A 21,766-nucleotide genomic window follows, 5' to 3' on the forward strand; every position below is an offset into this window, starting at 1 on the left:
GGCTATCCCAAGCAGTGCAGCTCCCTATTGGTCCTCAACCTAGCATCAATATGAAATATCCTCCTCTCGATCTAGAATGTGTATGGCTCTGCAACTTGAGCTCCAAAACAGTATTGGTGATAGCTGTGCTGTAATGAACTGCATGTATATCATTTATTATGATATACATGCAGTTCACTAAGCATTTATTAGTGTTGTAGATGTGAGTTGTTTCTGAAATGTCATAAGTCATTCAATAGTGACTTAAAAGTTATACATTAATTTGGGTCCTGTAGCATGTAGCTGATCTAAGATTCACCATGGAAGACATTGTATAATGATCAGGAATCAGAAACCAGCAAACTTCTGGGGCTAGATAATAAATATTCTAGGTTTTGTGGACCAAGAGGCAAAAATCAAGGATGTTATGTAAATACTTATATTTATTGTATTGCAAGAAAGAAACAAATTTCCACAAATTTTTAATGATGAAATTCAAAACACAACAATTGAGTACAGTTGTTATATTTTACAAATCTTTTGTGGGAGGGAATAACTGTTTTGCTTAAAGTTAGTATTCCCTATCATTAAAATTGACTATACCAAGATAATCCAGTGGGAATAGTCTTTCAACAAATGGTGCTGGGACAACTGGATGCAAAAGAGTAAAGTTGGATCCCTACCTCACCATATATGAAAATTAACTCAAAATGTATCAAAGACCTAAATGTAAGAGCCAAAATGATAGAACTCTTAGAAGAAAATATAGGCATTAATCTTTGTGACCTTGGATTAGGCAGTGGTTTCATAGATATGACACCAAAACCACAAAAACAAAAGAAAAAAATGCATAAATTGAATATCGCCAAAATTTAAAATGTCTGTGAACCAAAGGACACCATCAAGGAAGTACAAATATAGTCCATAGAATGGAAGAGAAATTTTGCAAATTATATTATCTGCTAATGTACTGTCTAGAATATATAAAGAACTACTACAACTCAATAATAAGACAAATAACTCAAATAAAAGTGGGCAAAGTATCTGAAAAGATATTTCTCCAAAGAAGATATTCAAATGGCCAAAAACACATGAAAATATACTCAACCTCATTAGCCATCAAGGAAATGTAAGTCAAAACTACAAGGAGATTCCACTTCACACCCACGAGGATGGTTAGAATGAAAGAGAGATAATAAAAAGTGTTGACAATCATGGAGAAAAATTGCAACTCTCATACACTTCTGGTTGGAGTATAACATGGTGTCACCTCTTTGGAAAATAATTTGACATTTTCCTGAAAGCTTAAATATAGAGTTACCATATGACTCAGCAATTCCACAGCTAAGTATATACCCAAGAGAAATGAAAACATACATCCATTGAAAATTTTGTACCTGTATACTCATTATTCACAACGATCAATAAATGGAAACAACCAAATATTCACCAACTGATGAATGAATAAGTGAAATGTGGTATATTCATGCAATGGAATATTATTTGGCAAGAAAAAAAAGTGAAACACTGATATATTCTACAATATGGATCGACCTTGAAAACATTGTGCTAAATGAAGGAAGCCAGTCACAAAGGATCATTCCATTTATATTTGATGATCAGAATAAGCAAATCCATAGAAACAGAAAATAGATTATTGGTTGCCAAGGGTTTGGATGGTTGGAAAAATATGAGGTGACTGCTAATGGATATGGAATTCGTTTTTGGATGATGAAAATGTTCTACAATTGATTGTACTAATGGTTGCACAACTTTTTTTTTTTTTTTTTTTTTTTTTTTTTTTTTTAATGCGTTACGCGGGCCTCTCACTGTTGTGGCCTCTCCCGTTGCGGAGGACAGGCTCCGGACGCGCAGGCTCAGCGGCCATGGCTCACGGGCCCAGCCGCTCCGCGGCATGTGGGATCCTCCCAGACCGGGGCACGAACCCGTGTCCCCTGCATCGGCAGGCGGACTCTCAACCACTGCGCCACCAGGGAAGCCCTGGTTGCACAACTTTGAAAATATACTAAAGAGCATTGGATTGTACACTTTAAACGTATGAATTGCATGGCATGTGAATTCTGTCTTAGTAAAGTTGTAAAACATTGATTGCAAATGCTTATCTGTTAATGTTGATCTATAATGAAGTTTTATGTATTTCATCTTTGAAAATGTTCTTTCACATTTAGGTATTGCCAAATACAGATATCAGTCCATGAGCACATGATTTTATAAGGCAATATCACTCTCCTTGGGTCTGGGATCCCAGCACAGCAAAAAGTTTATAGGGTGAAAGGCTATCCCAAGCAGTGCAGCTCCCTATTGGTCCTCAACCTAGCATCAATATGAAATATCCTCCTCTCGATCTAGAATGTGTATGGCTCTGCAACTTGAGCTCCAAAACAGTATTGGTGATAGCTGTGCTGTAATGAACTGCATGTATATCATTTATTATGATATACATGCAGTTCACTAAGCATTTATTAGTGTTGTAGATGTGAGTTGTTTCTGAAATGTCATAAGTCATTCAATAGTGACTTAAAAGTTATACATTAATTTGGGTCCTGTAGCATGTAGCTGATCTAAGATTCACCATGGAAGACATTGTATAATGATCAGGAATCAGAAACCAGCAAACTTCTGGGGCTAGATAATAAATATTCTAGGTTTTGTGGACCAAGAGGCAAAAATCAAGGATGTTATGTAAATACTTATATTTATTGTATTGCAAGAAAGAAACAAATTTCCACAAATTTTTAATGATGAAATTCAAAACACAACAATTGAGTACAGTTGTTATATTTTACAAATCTTTTGTGGGAGGGAATAACTGTTTTGCTTAAAGTTAGTATTCCCTATCATTAAAATTGACTATACCAAGATAATCCAGTGGGAATAGTCTTTCAACAAATGGTGCTGGGACAACTGGATGCAAAAGAGTAAAGTTGGATCCCTACCTCACCATATATGAAAATTAACTCAAAATGTATCAAAGACCTAAATGTAAGAGCCAAAATGATAGAACTCTTAGAAGAAAATATAGGCATTAATCTTTGTGACCTTGGATTAGGCAGTGGTTTCATAGATATGACACCAAAACCACAAAAACAAAAGAAAAAAATGCATAAATTGAATATCGCCAAAATTTAAAATGTCTGTGAACCAAAGGACACCATCAAGGAAGTACAAATATAGTCCATAGAATGGAAGAGAAATTTTGCAAATTATATTATCTGCTAATGTACTGTCTAGAATATATAAAGAACTACTACAACTCAATAATAAGACAAATAACTCAAATAAAAGTGGGCAAAGTATCTGAAAAGATATTTCTCCAAAGAAGATATTCAAATGGCCAAAAACACATGAAAATATACTCAACCTCATTAGCCATCAAGGAAATGTAAGTCAAAACTACAAGGAGATTCCACTTCACACCCACGAGGATGGTTAGAATGAAAGAGAGATAATAAAAAGTGTTGACAATCATGGAGAAAAATTGCAACTCTCATACACTTCTGGTTGGAGTATAACATGGTGTCACCTCTTTGGAAAATAATTTGACATTTTCCTGAAAGCTTAAATATAGAGTTACCATATGACTCAGCAATTCCACAGCTAAGTATATACCCAAGAGAAATGAAAACATACATCCATTGAAAATTTTGTACCTGTATACTCATTATTCACAACGATCAATAAATGGAAACAACCAAATATTCACCAACTGATGAATGAATAAGTGAAATGTGGTATATTCATGCAATGGAATATTATTTGGCAAGAAAAAAAAGTGAAACACTGATATATTCTACAATATGGATCGACCTTGAAAACATTGTGCTAAATGAAGGAAGCCAGTCACAAAGGATCATTCCATTTATATTTGATGATCAGAATAAGCAAATCCATAGAAACAGAAAATAGATTATTGGTTGCCAAGGGTTTGGATGGTTGGAAAAATATGAGGTGACTGCTAATGGATATGGAATTCGTTTTTGGATGATGAAAATGTTCTACAATTGATTGTACTAATGGTTGCACAACTTTTTTTTTTTTTTTTTTTTTTTTTTTTTTTTTTTTTTTAATGCGTTACGCGGGCCTCTCACTGTTGTGGCCTCTCCCGTTGCGGAGGACAGGCTCCGGACGCGCAGGCTCAGCGGCCATGGCTCACGGGCCCAGCCGCTCCGCGGCATGTGGGATCCTCCCAGACCGGGGCACGAACCCGTGTCCCCTGCATCGGCAGGCGGACTCTCAACCACTGCACCACCAGGGAAGCCCTGGTTGCACAACTTTGAAAATATACTAAAGAGCATTGGATTGTACACTTTAAACGTATGAATTGCATGGCATGTGAATTCTGTCTTAGTAAAGTTGTAAAACATTGATTGCAAATGCTTATCTGTTAATGTTGATCTATAATGAAGTTTTATGTATTTCATCTTTGAAAATGTTCTTTCACATTTAGGTATTGCCAAATACAGATATCAGTCCATGAGCACATGATTTTATTTTTTTAATTAATTTTTATTGGAGTATGGTTGCTTTATAATGTTGTGTTAGCCTTCACTGCACAGCAAAATATATCAGCCATGCACATACAGATATTCCCTCCCTTTTGGACTTCCCTCCCATTTAGGTTACCACACTGCACTAGGTGAGTTCCCTGTGCTATACAGCATGTTCCCATCAGTTGTCCATTTTATACATAGTATCAATAATGTATATGTGTCAATCCCAGTCTCCCAATTTGAGCATATGATCTTAATTGCACATATTCATTGCTTGAAAGTCATTTATAATCCATTAGATTATTCGTATATTTTCCTTTTAACGTATCAGTACACTGCAGATTATTTCCAATAGAAGATTAGGTAGATGCTGCTCCATTGTACTGTTAAATGGATTTTGAAATATGGAAATTTCCTTTGTACCTGCACTGAGATCCAAAAAAAAAAAGCACTGCTGAACTGAAGTTTGTGCTCAGAAACTGTATCTGCAGAGAATATTTGTGGGAGTGGAGATATCACTTTTTCTTTTAAATTTTGACAGCATGGAACATGTATAAAGCACCTTAACATTACTTGTGATTCAAATATTAATTGTTGTTGAAATGACTTTACAGCAGAATAAATTTTTTTAACATCTTTATAGGAGTATAATTGCTTTACAATGGTGTGTTAGTTTCTGCTCTATAACAGTGAATCAGCTATACATACACATACATCCCCATATCTCCTCCCTCTTGCGTCTCCCTCCCACCCTCCCTATCCCACCCCCTCTAGGTGGACACAAAGCCCTGAGCTGATCTCCCTGTGCTTTGTGGCTACAGCAGAATAAGTTTTTTGTTTTGTTTTGTTTGCGGTACGCGGGCCCCTCACCGCTGTGGCCTCTCTCGTTGCGGAGCACAGGCTCTGGACGTGCAGGCTCAGCGGCCATGGCTCACGGGCCCAGCCGCTCCGCGGCATGTGGGATCTTCCTGGACCGGGGCGGGGCAAGAACCCGTGTCCCCTGCATCGGCAGGCGGACTCCCAACCACTGCGCCACCAGGGAAGCCCCAGAATAAGTTTTACATATTTTTACATATAAGCTCTCACTTGCCTTGTAATTTTAGGCAATTGAATTCATTGAGGAACATTTATTAAGTTTGCAGCAAAAGCTAATTTCCAAAGCCATGCCGTGTTTAAAATAGTGATCGAATACAATTCACTTTCAGAAAAATTTCATCCCCAGCCTTGAGGTGAAAAAAATTGCAATAAAACTTCACTACTGCTGACATTTAACTGCTATGTAGCAGAGCAAGACAGGGTATCAGCTTCTATTTCTGAAAAAAAAAAAAATCACGGAACTGACAATAGTTAAGTCCACAAGAGCAAGTAAAGTTCAGTGTTGCCACTACTTGTTCAATAAGACATGATAAGCTCAAATATTTTCTGCATGTTACCTGCTGATGAATATCCACAGGTTTAAAAAAAACTTACATTTTCACAAGCGTTGTAAGTTTGTTCAACTAAGCCTCCTTCTGCTCTTTACATATTTTTACTATCATCAGCTGGAACACAGCAGATTCCACTTCAGGTTATCCTGAACATTTTTTCAACTTTAAAAATATTCTGGTTTGTTTATAGTTGTGTCACACAGACTATTTATAGAGGCTGATTCTTCAGTTGTTTTAAACGCAATAGTGACTCATCAAATAAACAACAATCAAGCAGTGTCATTGACATCTGTTGATTCATCAAGAGCAAAGGAAAACCACTTGAAACCATATGCCTTGGGACTTCCCTGGTGGTGCAGTGGTTAAGAATCTGCCTGCCAATGCAGGGGACACGGGTTCAATCCCTGGTGCAGGAAGATCCCACATGCTGCAGAGCAATTAAACCCGTGTGCCACAATTACTAAGCCAGTGCCCTAGACCCCGCGAGCCACAACTACTGAGCCTGTGTGCCACAACTACTGAGCCCATGTGCCTAGTGTTCCATAAGAAGAGAAGCCACCACAATGAGAAGCCCGTGCACCACAACGAAGAGTAGCCCCCTCTCGCCACAACTAGAGAAAGCCTGCATGCAACAACGAAGACCCAATGCAGCCATAAATCAATAAATCAATCAATAAATTTATTTTTAAAAACCCATATCTTTAACTGACTATTGACATTGCTCACAATGCCCTCAACTTTTTGAACAATTGTTCTCACTGAAAGGCTTAAACAAGTTTATTTTCTCTGGAAATATTTCTTTAGCTGCTGCAATTAAATGTGATTTAATTAACTTATCATCAGTAAACAGATTTCCTTGATTAGCTGACAAATGATCCATTCAGAAACTTACTTATGTTGCAGCGTCATTTTCAATTTTTAATTATCATGAAGAAATTATGCTGTGATGAGATATTCCATGTCAGAAATTCTTCTCTTCATTATTTCCCGGTGAGCAAGAATACTGTGTCTTCTCTCTTTTTTTTTCTTGATCAGCCTGGCTAGAGGTTTATTAATTTTATTGATCTTTTCAAAGAACCAGCTTTTGGTTTTGTTGATTTTCTTTTTTGATTTCCTGTTTTCAATCTTACTGACTTCTGCTCCAGTTTTTATTATTTATTTTTCCTCTTATTTCTTTCCTTCTGCAATAAAGATTTATATTGCTCTTTGTTTTCTAGTTTCCTCAGGTGAAACCTTGAATTATTAAACTTTCTTCTCTTGTAATATATGCATTGAAAGGTATAATTTTCCCTCTAAACACTTCTTCCACTGCATCCCACAAATTGAGTAGCTTGTATTTTCACTTTCATTTAGTTCAAAGTACTTTTATTTTCTTTTGAGACTTTTCCTTTGACCCATGTGCTCTTTATAGAAGTGCACTGTTTAATTTCCAGATGTTTGGAGGAATTTCCAGCTGTCTTTCTATTATCAATTTCTAGTTTAATTACGTTTTGCATGAGGGCATACTTTGTATGATTTCTATTTTTTTTAATTTGTCAAGGTGCATTTTATGGCTCAGAATGTGGTCCATCTTGGTGACTATTTCATGTGAGCTAGAGAAGAGTATGTATTCTGTGTTTTTGAATGAAGTATTTTATAGTGTCCATTAGATCCAGTTGATTGATGGTGCTGTTGAGTTGAATTATGTGCATACTGAATTTCTGTCTGTTGGATCTATCATTTGCTGTTGTTGAGGTCTGTAACTGTAATAGTATATTTGTCTATTTCTCTTTGCAGTTCTATCAGTTTTTGCCTCACCTGTTTTGATGCTCTATCGTTAGGTGCATACACTTTAAGGATTGTTATGTTTTCTTTGAGAATTGATCCCTTTATCGTTATGTAATACCCCTCTGTGTTCCTGATAATTTTCTTTGTTCTGAAGTTTGCTTTGTCTGAAATTAATATGGCTACTCCAGCTTTCTTTTGATTAGTGTTAGCATGTATATCATGCTTCATCCTTTTATTTTTCTTCTGTGTGTTTATAATTAAAGTGAGTTTCTTGTATACAACGTATAGTTGGGTCTTGTTTTTTGTCCATTTTCAGTCTCTGTCTTTTAGTTGTTAGATTTAGACTATTCTCATTGAAAGTGATTATTGATATCATTGGATTAATATCTACCATGTTTGTAACTGTCTGCTATTTATTGCACTTGTTCTTTCTTATCTTCCCCTCTTTTCTGCCTTTTCTAATTTTAATTGAGCATTTTATATGATTCCATTTTCTCTCCTTTTTTAGCATATCAATTGTACTACTTTTTAAAAAATTTTAGAGGTTGCCCTAGAATTTGCAATATAGGTTTACAACTAATGTTGCGTTCACTTTCAAATGATACTATACTACTACTTCACAATGTAGTATTAAAACAATATTCTTGCATCCCTAATTACATTGCTGCCATTTATTTCACTTATCCATATGCAATAATCACTCAATACATTGTTGTTCTTATTACTTTGGACAAACAGTTATCTGTTGGATCAATTAAGAATGAGAAAAATAGAAGATTTTATTTTACATTCATCTATTCCTTCTCTGATGCTCTGCCTTTTGTTATGTAGATCTGAGTTTCTGACCAATATCATTTTCTTTCTCTTCAAAGAACTTCTTTTAATACTTTGTTCAAGGAAGGTCTTCTAGTGACAAATTATCTCAATTTTTGTTTGTCTGAGCAACTCTGTATTTCTCCTTCACTTTTAAATAAGAATTTTACTGAATACAGAATTCTAGATTGGAGGGGTTTTTTCTTTCAGCACTTTGAATATTTCACTCCACTCTCCATGCTTTCATGGTTTGTTGTGAGAAGCTGATATCATTTTTCTTGTTCTTCTATAAATAATGTGTTTTTGCCTCTCTGGCATTTCCCCCCTTTTTTTTTTGTTGGTTTTCTGCAGTTTGAATGCCTAGGTAGGTGTTAGATTTGGGGGTATTGATCCTGCCTGTTCTCTGAGCTTCCTTGGTCTATGATTTAGCGTCTGTCATTTGATTTTGGTAAATTCTCAGCCACCATTACTTCAAATATTTCTTCTGCTCCATTCTCCCTTTCTTCTTCTGGTATTTCCATTATGCATATATTATACTTTTCATCTTAGATCTTCTTAGTCTTAGATCTCCTGTTCTATTGTGTGTGTGTGTGTGAAAGAGAGAGAGAGAGAGAGGTTATTTTTACTGGGTAACTGTCTAGGAATAGGATTGCTAGGTCATGTTGGAAATGAATGTTTAACCTAACAGGAGGCTGCCAAACTGCTTGTCAACCAGTCGTTCCATTTTGCATTATCACTCCATATCCTTACCAGCACTTGGTATTGTCCGGGTGTATTTGTTTTGCTTATTTGTTTGTTTTTTATTTTAATCATACTAATAGGTTGGTAATATTATCCCATTGTAGTTTTAAAATGCATTTCTCTAATGACTAATGACTTTGATTATTTTTCACGTACTTATTTGCCATCCATTCATCTTCTTTAGTGAAGAGTCTGTTCAAATCTTTGCCCAGTTTATGGGTTTCTTTGTTTAATGCTGAGCCTGGAGAGTTTGTATATAGTCTGCAAACAAATCTCTTGTCAAATAATTGATTTGCAAATATCTTATCCCAGTTATGCAGCTTCACTTTTTATTTTTAAGGTGTCTCTAGCAAAGCAAAAGTAATCCACTGATTATATTAGAAAATCCAAGAACATTTCATAAGTAATAATAACCATTTTTTCTAGTGCTCCAGATTACTACATCTGAAATATAGTGTGCCATGTGGCAAATATGGAGCCGATACTAGAAGTCCATAAATCCTTTAATCCCTGTTGGCACAGTGGTTGAGAGTCCTCCTGCTGATGCAGGGGACACGGGTTCGTGCCTTGGTCTGGGAAGATCCCATATGACGCAGAGCGGCTGGGCCCGTGAGCCATGGCTGCTGAGCCTGCGCATCCGGAGCCTGTGCTCCACATCGAGAGAGACCACAACAGTGAGAGGCCCACATACCAAAAAAAAAAAAAAAAAAAAAAATTATAAATCATATATAAGGAATTTTTACCTAACCCAATGCTACAAAGATTTTCTCCTATGCTTTCTTCTAGCAGTTTTATAACTATGTATTTTATATTTAAGTCTATGATCCACCTTGAGTTAATTTCTATATAGGGTGTGAGGTATAAGGCTTTTCTTGTTTGTTTATTGCTTCATTGATTTTTTTAACTTGAGGTATAATTGACATATAATGCTTTATTTTTTCTCGGTTTAGCTTAGTTTTTGTTTGCACATGGATATCCAGCTGTTTCAGCACCATTTCTTGAAAAGGGCTATCCTTTCTACATTTAATTGCTTTTGTACCTTTTTATTTTTAAAAATATTTATTTATTTATTTTTGGCTGTGTTGGGTCTTTGTTGCTGCACGCAGGCTTTCTCTAGTTGCGGTGAGCGGGGTCTACTCTTCATTGCGGTGCACAGGCTTCTCATTGAGGTGACTTCTCTTGTTGCGGAGCACGGGGTCTAGGTGCACGGGCTTCAGTGGTTGTGGCACATGGGCTCAGTAGTTGTAGCTCGCAGGCTCTAAGAGCACAGGCTCAGTAGTTGTGGCACACGGGCTTAGTTGCTCCGTGGCATGTGGGATCTTCCTGGACCAGGGCTCGAACCCGTGTCCCCTGTATTGGCAGGCGGATTCTTGACCACTGCGCCACCAGGGAAGCCCACTTTTGTACCTTTAAAAAAATCAGTTGATTATGTATGTGTGGTTCTATCTCTGGGCCCTATTCTAGTCCACTGACATACCTTTAGGGGTATGTCTTAGTTGGGGCTGCTATAACAAAACAACAACAGACTGGGCTTATAAACAGCAGACATTTATTTCTTACAGTTCTGGAGGTTGGGAGTCCAAAATCAAGGTTCCTGGCCGCTTCGAAGTTCACAGATGGCCATCTTTTCCTTGTGTCTTCACATGGTGGGAGGTTTGAAGAAGATCCCTGGGACCATTTTTTTTTTAACATCTTTATTGGAGTATAATTGCTTTACAATGGTGTGTTAGTTTCTGCTTTATAACAAAGTGAATCAGTTTTACATATACATATGTCCCCATATCTCTTCCCTCTTGCATCTCTCTTTCTCTCACCCTCCCTATCCCACCCCTCTAAGTGGTGAGACCTCTTTTATAAGGTTCCATTCATGAGGGCTCCAACCTAATGACCTAATCACCTCCCAGAGGCCTCACCTCTAAATACCATCACACTGGGGACTATGAATCTGGGGAGGGACAAACATTCACTCTCTAGGAGTTGGGTCTAGAGTGCCCTTTACTTAGGGCTAGAAGCTCCTGAGGCTGTCCTTCTAAGCCATCAACTGAATGCTTGGGCTTTCATCAAGGTCTCTTATCTCCAGCTATCTGAAACTTCAGTGTCTCCCAGCCTTGTGTCAACTCCAGAATCTTCATTTATTTCACAGCTCCCAGCTACTTGATTTTTTTTTTTTTGCCCTTCTTCAGGCACTTTTTCACAGCATATTTGGAGCATATCAGCCCCAAACTCGAGAACCCTGCAGACTTCTGGAGCTACATCTCTGTGCAGCTACCTTCTATTCTTGTAGTTGCACCACAAATTCCTAACACCTCAGCAGCTAGCTCTGATCTTTGATTTATGTCTTTTCAGCTTGGTAACACTGTTGTTTTCTGATTGGGCTCTTTTTTTCTTAACCATGGTCTGAAAAGTGCCTCCAGGTAAAAAGCTGGGCTATTAAGGGCTTACTTCTGTTTCCTTTCACTTGGGGATTAGAGTTCTGTGTTGCCTGTTGTCCAAAATCTGAAAAAAAAAATGTTTTTCTAGAGATATAGTTTCTTTTTCTTGGAAAGCCTAGTGTAGTAATACGTTCATAATTGTGGATGGTAGTGTACATGTACAGAAGTAATCCTTAAATTACAATTTTGATAAATGCTATTAAAGAAAACCACCAACTATCACAAAAGCATTGATTAGAAAATTGTAAGTACTCCAGAGCATGGTATGAGGTCAGAGTGGGCTTCCTTGAGTAAATACTCTTAGGCAGAGATCTTGAGGCAATTGAGAAGCAGGACATGTTCTATGCAGAAAGAAGACTGTATAAGAAGGTCTTATTCCATTTTGTTCATTCTTTTTCCTCTTTGCATTTCAGTTTGGGAAGTTTATATTCACTTGTCTTCAAGCTCATTTATCTTTTCTTTGGCTCTGTCCAGTCTACTGTTGAACCCATCAAAGGCATTCTTCACTTTTGCTACAGTGTTTTTGATTTCAGTGTTTTCTTTTGATTTTTTTTTTAGAGTTTCAATCTCTCTGCTTATATCACCCATAAGGTTTTACATGTTGTCTACTTTCAATTTGAGTCATTAGCATATAAATCATAGTTATTTTAAATTCCCTATGTGATAACTCCAAAATCTGTGTCCTTTCTGAGTCTGATTCTGACACTCGCTTTCTCTCTTCAGACTGTTTTCTCTTGCCTTTTAATTTTTTTTTTTTTTTTTTTTTTTTGCTGTACACCGGCCTCTCTGTTGTGGCCTCTCCCATTGTGGAGCACAGGCTCCAGACGCGCAGGCTCAGCGGCCATGGCTCACGGGCCTAGCTGCTCCACGGCATGTGGAATCTTCCCGGACTGGGGCACGAACCCGTGTACCCTGCATCGGCAGGCAGACTCTCAACAACTGCACTACCGGGGAAGCCCTAGCATGCCTTGTAATTTTTTGTTTCAAGCTGCACTTGATGTATATGGTAACAGGAAGTGAGGTACACAGGCTTTTGTGTTAATCTCTAGGAGCTGGGCTCCTAGACCTCTAATCTGCTGTAGCTATAGGTGCCAGAGGCTTTATTTTCCTCTACTTTCCACGTGTGTGTGTGTGTGTGTGTGTGTGTGTGTGTGTGTGTGTTTTGTTTTGTTTGTTTTTTGCTTCCCTGTTGTCTTTGGGTTTCTTCAGAATTTCTTCTTAGGGAGAGTCTGTCTTGCAGCTCTCTCAGTTTTAATCCACTGTTTTTATACTGGGGCCCTAATGATGTGGTGGGAAGGTGTGGGAGAGGGGAAGCAATCCTGTAATCTCATGATTAGGGACTTCCCTGGTGGTCCAGTGGGTAAGACTCCGAGCTCCCGATGCAGGGGGCCCAGGTTCAGTCCCTGGTCAGGGAACTAGATACCACATGCATGCTGCAACTAAGAGTTCGCGTGCCGTACCTAAAAGATCCTGTGTTCTGCAACTAAAAAAAATCCTGCATGCTGCAGTGAAGATCCTGCATGCTGCAATGAAGACCTGGCACAGCCTAATAAACAAACAAACAAACAAACAAATAAATAAAATCTCCTGATTAAAAAAAATCTCCTGAAAAAAAAAATCTCCTGATTTTTTAGTGGGTCTGGGTCCCTGGGCTGTGACTTTCAGAGGCATTGTTAGTCTTTTCTTCCTCCCCCTAGAGAGGAGGCTAATTGCCTTTCTCCAGGTCAGATAAGTTTCTGATCAAGTATTGCTCTTGAAGGCAGACCTCTATTTTAGAGGACACTCTGGGTGTATTTCAAAATGGTAACTTTTCTCCTAGGCATATTTCAAAAGGACTACTTTTCCCTTCTTGCTGCCAGAAGCACAAGGGGATTTTTCTCACATCTTCACTGTGAGAACCAGTGAGGTTTCTGGAAGTAAAACGCAGGAGAGTGGGGGACTCCCTAAGACTGTGGACCCCACCCTTAAACCAGTCCACACACTGCCTCTAGAAGTTTGTCAACTACCATTTAAATATTTCTATCAGTTACTGGCTCCAGAAGCTTCTGCTCTCAGTAAGCTGATCTTGGCTTGCAATTCTCTTGTCACTTGAGTTCCAGGGTGACAAAATGACCTCAATTCTCTGATGGATCTAAGAACAGTCATTGATTTTCAGTCTGTTTAGCTTTTATGAGGTTGTGAGAATGGGAGTGATGGCTTCCAAACTCTTCACATGTCAGAGCTGAGACCAGAAGTCTCTCTTCTTAGCTTTCAGTCCAGCTGCCTCAGGGTTAGAAGGGAGTGGAGCTGACCAATCTGCACCTCTTTCCACCAGTTTCTCATTTTCATTGGGTTTAAATGCTATCCTGACCTGTCACAACTGACATCATCTAGCCTGAGCTATTGCTAATAATTTCTGGGTGAATGCAGCAGAAAATGATCAGTCCAAAGCAAGGTATGGGAAGAAAGAGGTAAAAGTTATAAACTCTCGCCTAACACTATCTTCTCACTGAGGGGACTGCCTGCTCCACACCCCAAAGTTTTGAAAAAACAAAAAAAAAACCCAACAAGACAGAAAACAAACTAACCCTCTGCCACAGGCACACTTGTACCACTTCAAAACAGCCTTCTCAGGCATTCTCATAGTATCTATGTTCATTCATCAGATCAATAATCCCATGTCAGTTTTGTAGCTACTCTAGAGTTACAGTGGGGAGGAAGCTGGAAACTCATGCTAGTTCACCATCTTGCTTGGAAATCAATAGGTTTAAAGTTAAATCACCCTTAATTTCTGGGAATAAACCTAACTTAGTCTTATAGAGCATCTTTTTGGTCCATGACTGGATATGGTCCAGTGATACTGGGGTTAGGATTTTTGCATCCATGCAATTTTCTTGTGCTTTTTTTTTTTTCTGGTCCTTATCTATTTTTGGTAAGATAGTTATCTTAACTTCATGGAATAAACTGAAAAATGCTTCCTTCTGTTCCTATTACCTAGAAGAATATGTATGATGTTAGAATTGTCTGCTTGTCTGAGCCTGGTATTTTATTTGTGGACTATTTTGAATTGCAAGTTCAATTCCTTTCATGATTATAATTCTAACTAGGTTTTCTATTTCTCCTTATGTAAATGTTGACAAATTTTATTTTTCTAAGAATTTATTCATTTAATTATTTTCAATTTTTTGGCATTAATTTGTTCATATTATTTATTTATAAACCTTTTAATCTCTACCTTTTCAATATTAAGTTCTGCTTTTTATTCCTAAAGTAGTTGATTTGTACGTCCTGTCTTTAATCCTTGATCATTATTACCAGAGTCGGTAAATATTAAATGAACTTTTGGCTTTGTTGATCTTTTAAAATTTCTTTTCTATTAATTAAATTCTATCCTTATAAATAATATCGGTTATTTATTTCCTTCTACTTTCTTTGGGTTTACTCTGTTACATAGTTCATTAATTTATTTTCAAACTTTTTTCTTTTCTAATTTTTGTATTTAAGACCATAAGAACCTCCAAGCACTTCCTTGACTGCATTTCACAAGTTTCAGTAAGTGGTATTCAATTATAAGTATTTCCTAATTTTCAGTATGATTTTCGACCTGTGAGCTATTTAGAAGTGTGAGTTTTTGCGTTTTAAATTAATTTTTAGATGTTGATTTCTAATTTAATTACCTGTAGTTAGGTTAGATTAATTACTAAATCTATTCAATTTCTTATTCTTCCTTAATGGCCCTATATATCATCAATTTTCATAAATATGTCATAGTATTTGAAAAGAATGTGAGTTGTTCAATTGTTGGGGGAACAGAGATATATGTGTGTTACTTAGATCAAGCTTGTTTATTGTATTATTCAAATATTCTATATATTATTGTTTTCTTTTCACTACTGATCTATTAAGTACTGAGACATATTCAATGTTCTCCTTAGGATGGGGGCTTTGTCAATTTCTCCTTGAAGTTATGACAACTTTTGCTGTATTAACCTGGTTAATTGAAATTTTACATTTTTATAATATTTATATGATGACCTTTCTTTATCCAGTAATGTTTTTTAAAACATTAATAGTAGGAAGCCAACTATCTACATAGAATTATAATTCTTTATATATAAAAATTTTAGTTTAAATTGATTTAGGAATAGAGAAAGAATTGTTATATTTGGGCATTTTGGTAAGAATTTAAAGGCTTTGAGTTCTCTTCTCTTTTACCGGTAAAGCCTTGTGTTAAAAGTTTGCCTAGGCTTTCCCTGGTGGCACAGTGGTTGAGAGTCCGCCTGCCTATGCAGGGGACACAAGTTCGTGCTCCAGTCCGGGAAGATCCCACATGCCGCGGAGCGGCTAGGTCCGTGATCCATGGCCGCTGAGCCTGTGCGTCCGGAGCCTGTGCTCCGCAATGGGAGAGGCCACAACAGTGAGAGGCCCGCATATCACAAAAAAAAAAAAAAAAAAAGTTTGCCTAATGTTATTAGAAATGGTACCTAGCCTAATTCCAACAGATAAAAATAGACAACCCTGTCTTAAAAACTGATAATGGGATTCCAGAATTGTCAGATTAGATAATTCAGGCCAAACATTCTGTTAAAAGCAACTAAAAAGACTGAACAAGGAAAACGAAACTCTTGAAAGTATCAAATAGCTAAAAGGATATTTAGAAATTCTTAGCCAACATCAGGGAGAGGATTAGAATCCAGAGAGGTGAACCATGGCCACTGGAAAACTTAAACAACATTATCAACCAACTTGACCTGACATCAACAGAACACTCTACCCAATAATAGCAGAAAACACATTATTTTCAGACACACATGAACTATGTATGGGTAAACCATATACAAGGCCATAAAAAAAGTCTCAATACATTTAAAAGGATTGAAATAATACAAAGTAGTTCCTTTTTTAACCACAGTGAAATTAAATTAGAATCAACAAAATTAAAAAATTGGGAGATACCCAAATATTTGGAAAATTTTAAACGCACTTTTAAATAATCCACGGACCAAAGAAATCACAAGTGAACTTTTTTTTTTTTTTTTTTTTAAACATCTTTATTGGGGTATAATTGCTTTACAATGGTGTGTTAGTTTCTGCTTTACAACAAAGTGAATCAGCTATACATATACATATGTTCCCATATGTCTTCACTCTTGCGTTTCCCTCCCTCCCACTCTCCCCATCCCACCCTTCCAGGCTGTCACAAAGCACCGAGCTAATATCCCTGTGCCTTGCGGCTGCTTCCCCCCAGCTATCTACCTTACTACGTTTGGTAGTGTGTATATGTCCATGACTCTCTCTCGCCCTGTCAAAACTCACCCTTCCCCCTCCCCATATCCTTAAGTCCGTTCTCCAGTAGGTCTGCGTCTTTATTCCTATCTTACCCCTAGGTTCTTCATGACATTTTTTTCCCTTAAATTCCATATATATGTGTTAGCATACGGTATTTGTCTTTTTCTTTCTGACTTACTTCACTCTGTATGACAGATTCTAGGTCTATCCATCTCATTACAAATAGCTCAATTTCATTTCTTTTTAAGGCTGAGTAATATTCCATTGTGTATATGTGCCACATCTTCTTTATCCATTCATCCGATGATGGGCGCTTAGGTTGTTTCCATGTCCTGGCTATTGTAAATAGAGCTGCAATGAACATTTTGGTACATGACTCTCTTTGAATTTTGGTTTTCTCAGGGTATATGCCAAGTAGTGGGATTGCTGGGTCATATGGTAATTCTATTTGTAGTTTTTTAAGGAACCTCCATACTGTTCTCCACAGTGGCTGAACCAATTCACATTCCCACCAGCAGTGCAAGAGTGTCCCCTTTTCTCCACACCCTCTCCAGCATTTATTGTTTCTAGATTTTTTGATGATGGCCATTCTGACTGGTGTGAGATGATATCTCATTGTAGTTTTGATTTGCATTTCTCTAATGATTAATGATGTTGAGCATTCTTTCATGTGTTTGTTGGCAGTCTGTATATCTTCTTTGGAGAAATGTCTATTTAGGTCTTCTGCCCATTTTTGGATGGGGTTGTTTGTTTTTTTGTTATTGAGCTGCATGAGCTGCTTGTAAATTTTGGAGATTAATCCTTTGTCAGTTGCTTCATTTGCAAATGTTTTCTCCCATTCTGAGGGTTGTCTTTTGGTCTTGGTTATGGTTTCCTTTGCTGTGCAAAAGCTTTGAAGTTTCATTAGGTCCCATTTGTTTATTTTTGTTTTTATTTCCATTACTCTAGGAGGTGGGTCAGAAAGGATCTTGCTGTGATTTATGTCATAGAGTGTTCTTCCTATGTTTTCTTCTAAGAGTTTGATAGTTTCTGGCCTTACATTTAGGTCTTTAATCCATTTTGAGCTTATTTTTGTGTATGGTGTTAGGGAGTGATCTAATCTCATACTTTTACATGTACCTGTCCAGTTTTCCCAGCACCATTTATTGAAGAGGCTGTCCTTTCTCCACTGTACATTCCTGCCTCCTTTATCAAAGATAAGGTGTCCATATGTGCGTGGGTTTATCTCTGGGCTTTCTATCCTGTTCCACTGATCTATCTTTCTGTTTTTGTGCCAGTACCATACTGTCTTGATTACTGTTGCTTTGTAATATAGTCTGAAGTCAGGGAGCCTGATTCCTCCAGCTCCTTTTTTCGTTCTAAAGATTGCTTTGGCTATTCGGGGTCTTTTGTGTTTCCATACAAATTGGGAAATTTTTTGTTCTAGTTCTGTGAAAAATGCCAGTGGTAGTTTGATAGGGATTGCATTGAATCTGTAGATTGCTTTGGGTAGTAGAGTCATTTTCACAATGTTGATTCTTCCCATCCAAGAACATGGTATATCTCTCCATCTATTTGTATCATCTTTAATTTCTTTCATCAGTGTCTTATAATTTTCTGCATACAGGTCTTTCGTATCCTTAGGTAGGTTTATTCCTAGATATTTTATTCTTTTTGTTGCAATGGTAAATGGGAGTGTTTTCTTGATTTCACTTTCAGATTTTTCATCATTAGTATATAGGAATGCCAGAGATTTCTGTGCATTAATTTTGTATCCTGCTACTTTACCAAATTCATTGATTAGCTCTAGTAGTTTTCTGGTAGCATCTTTAGGATTCTCTATGTATAGTATCATGTCATCTGCAAACAGTGACAGCTTTACTTCTTCTTTTCCGATTTGGATTCCTTTTATTTCCTTTTCTTCTCTGATTGCTGTGGCTAAAACTTCCAAAACTATGTTGAATAAGAGTGGTGAGAGTGGGCAACCTTGTCTTGTTCCTGATCTTAGTGGAAATGCTTTCAGTTTTTCACCATTGAGGATGATGTTTGCTGTGGGCTTGTCATATATGGCTTTTATTATGTTTAGGAAAGTTCCCTCTATACCTACTTTCTGGAGGGTTTTTATCATAAATGGGTGTTGAATTTTGTTGAAAGCTTTCTCTGCATCTATTGAGATGATCATATGGTTTTTCTCCTTCAATTTGTTAATATGGTTTATCACATTGATAGATTTGCGTATATTGAAGAATCCTTGCATTCCTGGAATAAACCCCACTTGATCATGGTGTATGATCCTTTTAATGTGCTGTTGGATTCTGTTTGCTAGTATTTTGTTGAGGATTTTTGCATCTATGTTCATCAGTGATATTGGCCTGTAGTTTTCTTTCTTTGTGACATCCTTGTCTGGTTTTGGTATCAAGGTGATGGTGGCTTCGTAGAAGGAATTTGGGAGTGTTCCTCCCTCTGCTATATTTTGGAAGAGTTTGAGAAGGATAGGTGTTAGCTCTTCTCTAAACGTTTGATAGAATTCACCTGTGAAGCCATCTGGTCCTGGGCTTTTGTTTGTTGGAAGGTTTTTGATCACAGTTTCAATTTCAGTGCTTGTGATTGGTCTGTTCATATTTTCTATTTCTTCCTGATTCAGTCTTGGCAGGTTGTGCATTTCTAAGAATTTGTCCATTTCTTCCAGATTGTCCATTTTATTGGCATAGAGTTGCTTGTAGTAATCTCTCATGATTTTTTTTATTTCTGCAGTGTCAGTTGTTACTTCTCCTTTTTCATTTCTAATTCTATTGATTTGAGTCTTCTCCCTTTTTTTCTTGATGAGTCTGGCTAGTGGTTTATCTATTTTGTTTATCTTCTCAAAGAACCAGCTTTTAGTTTTATTGATCTTTGCTATTGTTTCCTTCATTTCTTTTTCATTTATTTCTGATCTGATTTTTATGATTTCTTTCCTTCTGCTAGCTTTGGGGTTTTTTTGTTCTTCTTTCTCTAATTGCTTGAGGTGCAAGGTTAGGTTGTTTATTCGAGATGTTTCCTGCTTCTTAAGGTGGGCTTGTATTGCTATAAACTTCCCCCTTAGAACTGCTTTTGCTGCATCCCATAGGTTTTGGGTCGTTGTGTCTCCATTGTCATTTGTTTCTAGGTATTTTTTTATTTCCTCTTTGATTTCTTCAGTGATCACTTCATTATTAAGTAGTGTATTGTTTAGCCTCCATGTGTTTGTATTTTTTACAGATCTTTTCCTGTAATTGATATCTAGTCTCATGGCGTTGTGGTCAGAAAAGATACTTGATAAAATTTCAGTTTTCTTAAATTTACCAAGGCTTGATTTGTGACCCAAGATACAAGTGAACTTTTAAAATATTTGAACTGAATGCAATGAAACACGACATATCAAAATTTATGGAATTCAGCTAACATAGTTCATGAGAGAAATTTTATAACTGTGAATGGCTATATTAGAAAACAAAAAGGGTCTCAAATCAATAACATAAACAAATGTAAGCTTTCATGTTAAGAAACCAGAAGAAGATAACTGCTTCTAGGTTACTGGATGACCTTGAGGCCTTGGGCGCAAGACGGTGGTTCTCTGGAGGCTGAGTGTCCTCTATCATACCCAAGAAGACTGAGGTCTGTTCCTTCAAACCCAGTGGTCATACCTGCTCATGTCTCAGCATTTCTCCAGGACCAGCCCACCCCAGAATGTTGTGGAGCACAGCACATTTACTTGTTACCCAGCCGCCATCCTGGTTCCAAAGCTGCATCTCTACCCCGGACTGGTGAGAGGGTTGTCAGTGTTTGTTCCTGGGTCTGCTTCCAGCTGTGTATTTGAATCCTTGCTCTGTGATGGCCTCCTGGCTTCAGCCCATGTTCTACATAGTCACTGGGGCCTTGGACAAGTTGTTACTGACTCTGTCTGTGCGGTATATCTCAGAAAGCTACCAAGGCAGGCCTTTCAGATGCTCAGCTCTAAACTTTGCTGTGCCTTGTTATTTCAGCTATCATGATGTGGGCATCTGAAAGCTGTTGTCATGCTGTGGAAGCCCTGGGCTTTATGACTTAATATCTTAAGAACTGGTTGTACACCTCTTTGCCTCTGCTCTGCCATGCCATTCCACTGACAATAAAGAGGAAATAACATATAAGCCATTGGTGAGACAAACCTTTATCCTAATCACATGGTTATTTTCAGAGGTTAATCTTTGAGGACAAGGTTTGAGAGAACTTGTATCTGAGAAATTGTAAGACTGAGTTCTGCGTTCCAATGCGTTAATGGGGTTGTCTCCCAGCTTCTCACAAGACTCAGAGTATAACTTAACATAATATATGAGCTTTGGCCTTTTAATTTATCAACCTCTTAGAGTAAATTCAGCTTTCTTACTATCAATACATGATCAAGCTTCTACATTTGTCTTGAGAATGATGAATAAGGGAAAGACTGTTAATTCATAAGTAAAGATTTTGCAGAAAATTAAACAGTGTTTAATTTTTGAAAACTTCCTCCTCTGTTTAGTTGGTACCAGCTACTGATAGTTACATGTCCTGGGGAAACTTTAAAATTGGGAAGTGCTGATATCTCACATTACTAATTTCTAAATCATAGGAAGAAGAGTGTGGAGAGGTTCTAAATATAGATAAGTCCCATTTAGGGAAGAGGTCCCCCTTGCTGATGTGTCAAAATATTGCAGATTCTAAACTAAGACCTGATCCTCAAATGTGTTTATTTGTCCTAAAATAACCTGTCCACAAATATAAAACTATTGGTAATAAATTATTATTTTCCCACTGTGGGACTTTCTGATGTGAAAATATGTTCTATGAAAATAAAGTTTAAAAAACAAAAATG

General features: G+C 37.3%; 1 pseudogene; it reads left to right on the forward strand.

Annotated features, from left to right (window-relative positions):
- Positions 1–14,073: 14,073 nt before the first annotated feature.
- LOC116750986 lies at positions 14,074–20,978 on the forward strand (annotated as a pseudogene).
- The last annotated feature ends 788 nt before the right edge of the window (positions 20,979–21,766 follow it).

The sequence above is a fragment of the Phocoena sinus genome, chromosome 3 (genome assembly GCF_008692025.1).
Source record: "Phocoena sinus isolate mPhoSin1 chromosome 3, mPhoSin1.pri, whole genome shotgun sequence".
NCBI lineage: Eukaryota > Metazoa > Chordata > Mammalia > Artiodactyla > Phocoenidae > Phocoena > Phocoena sinus.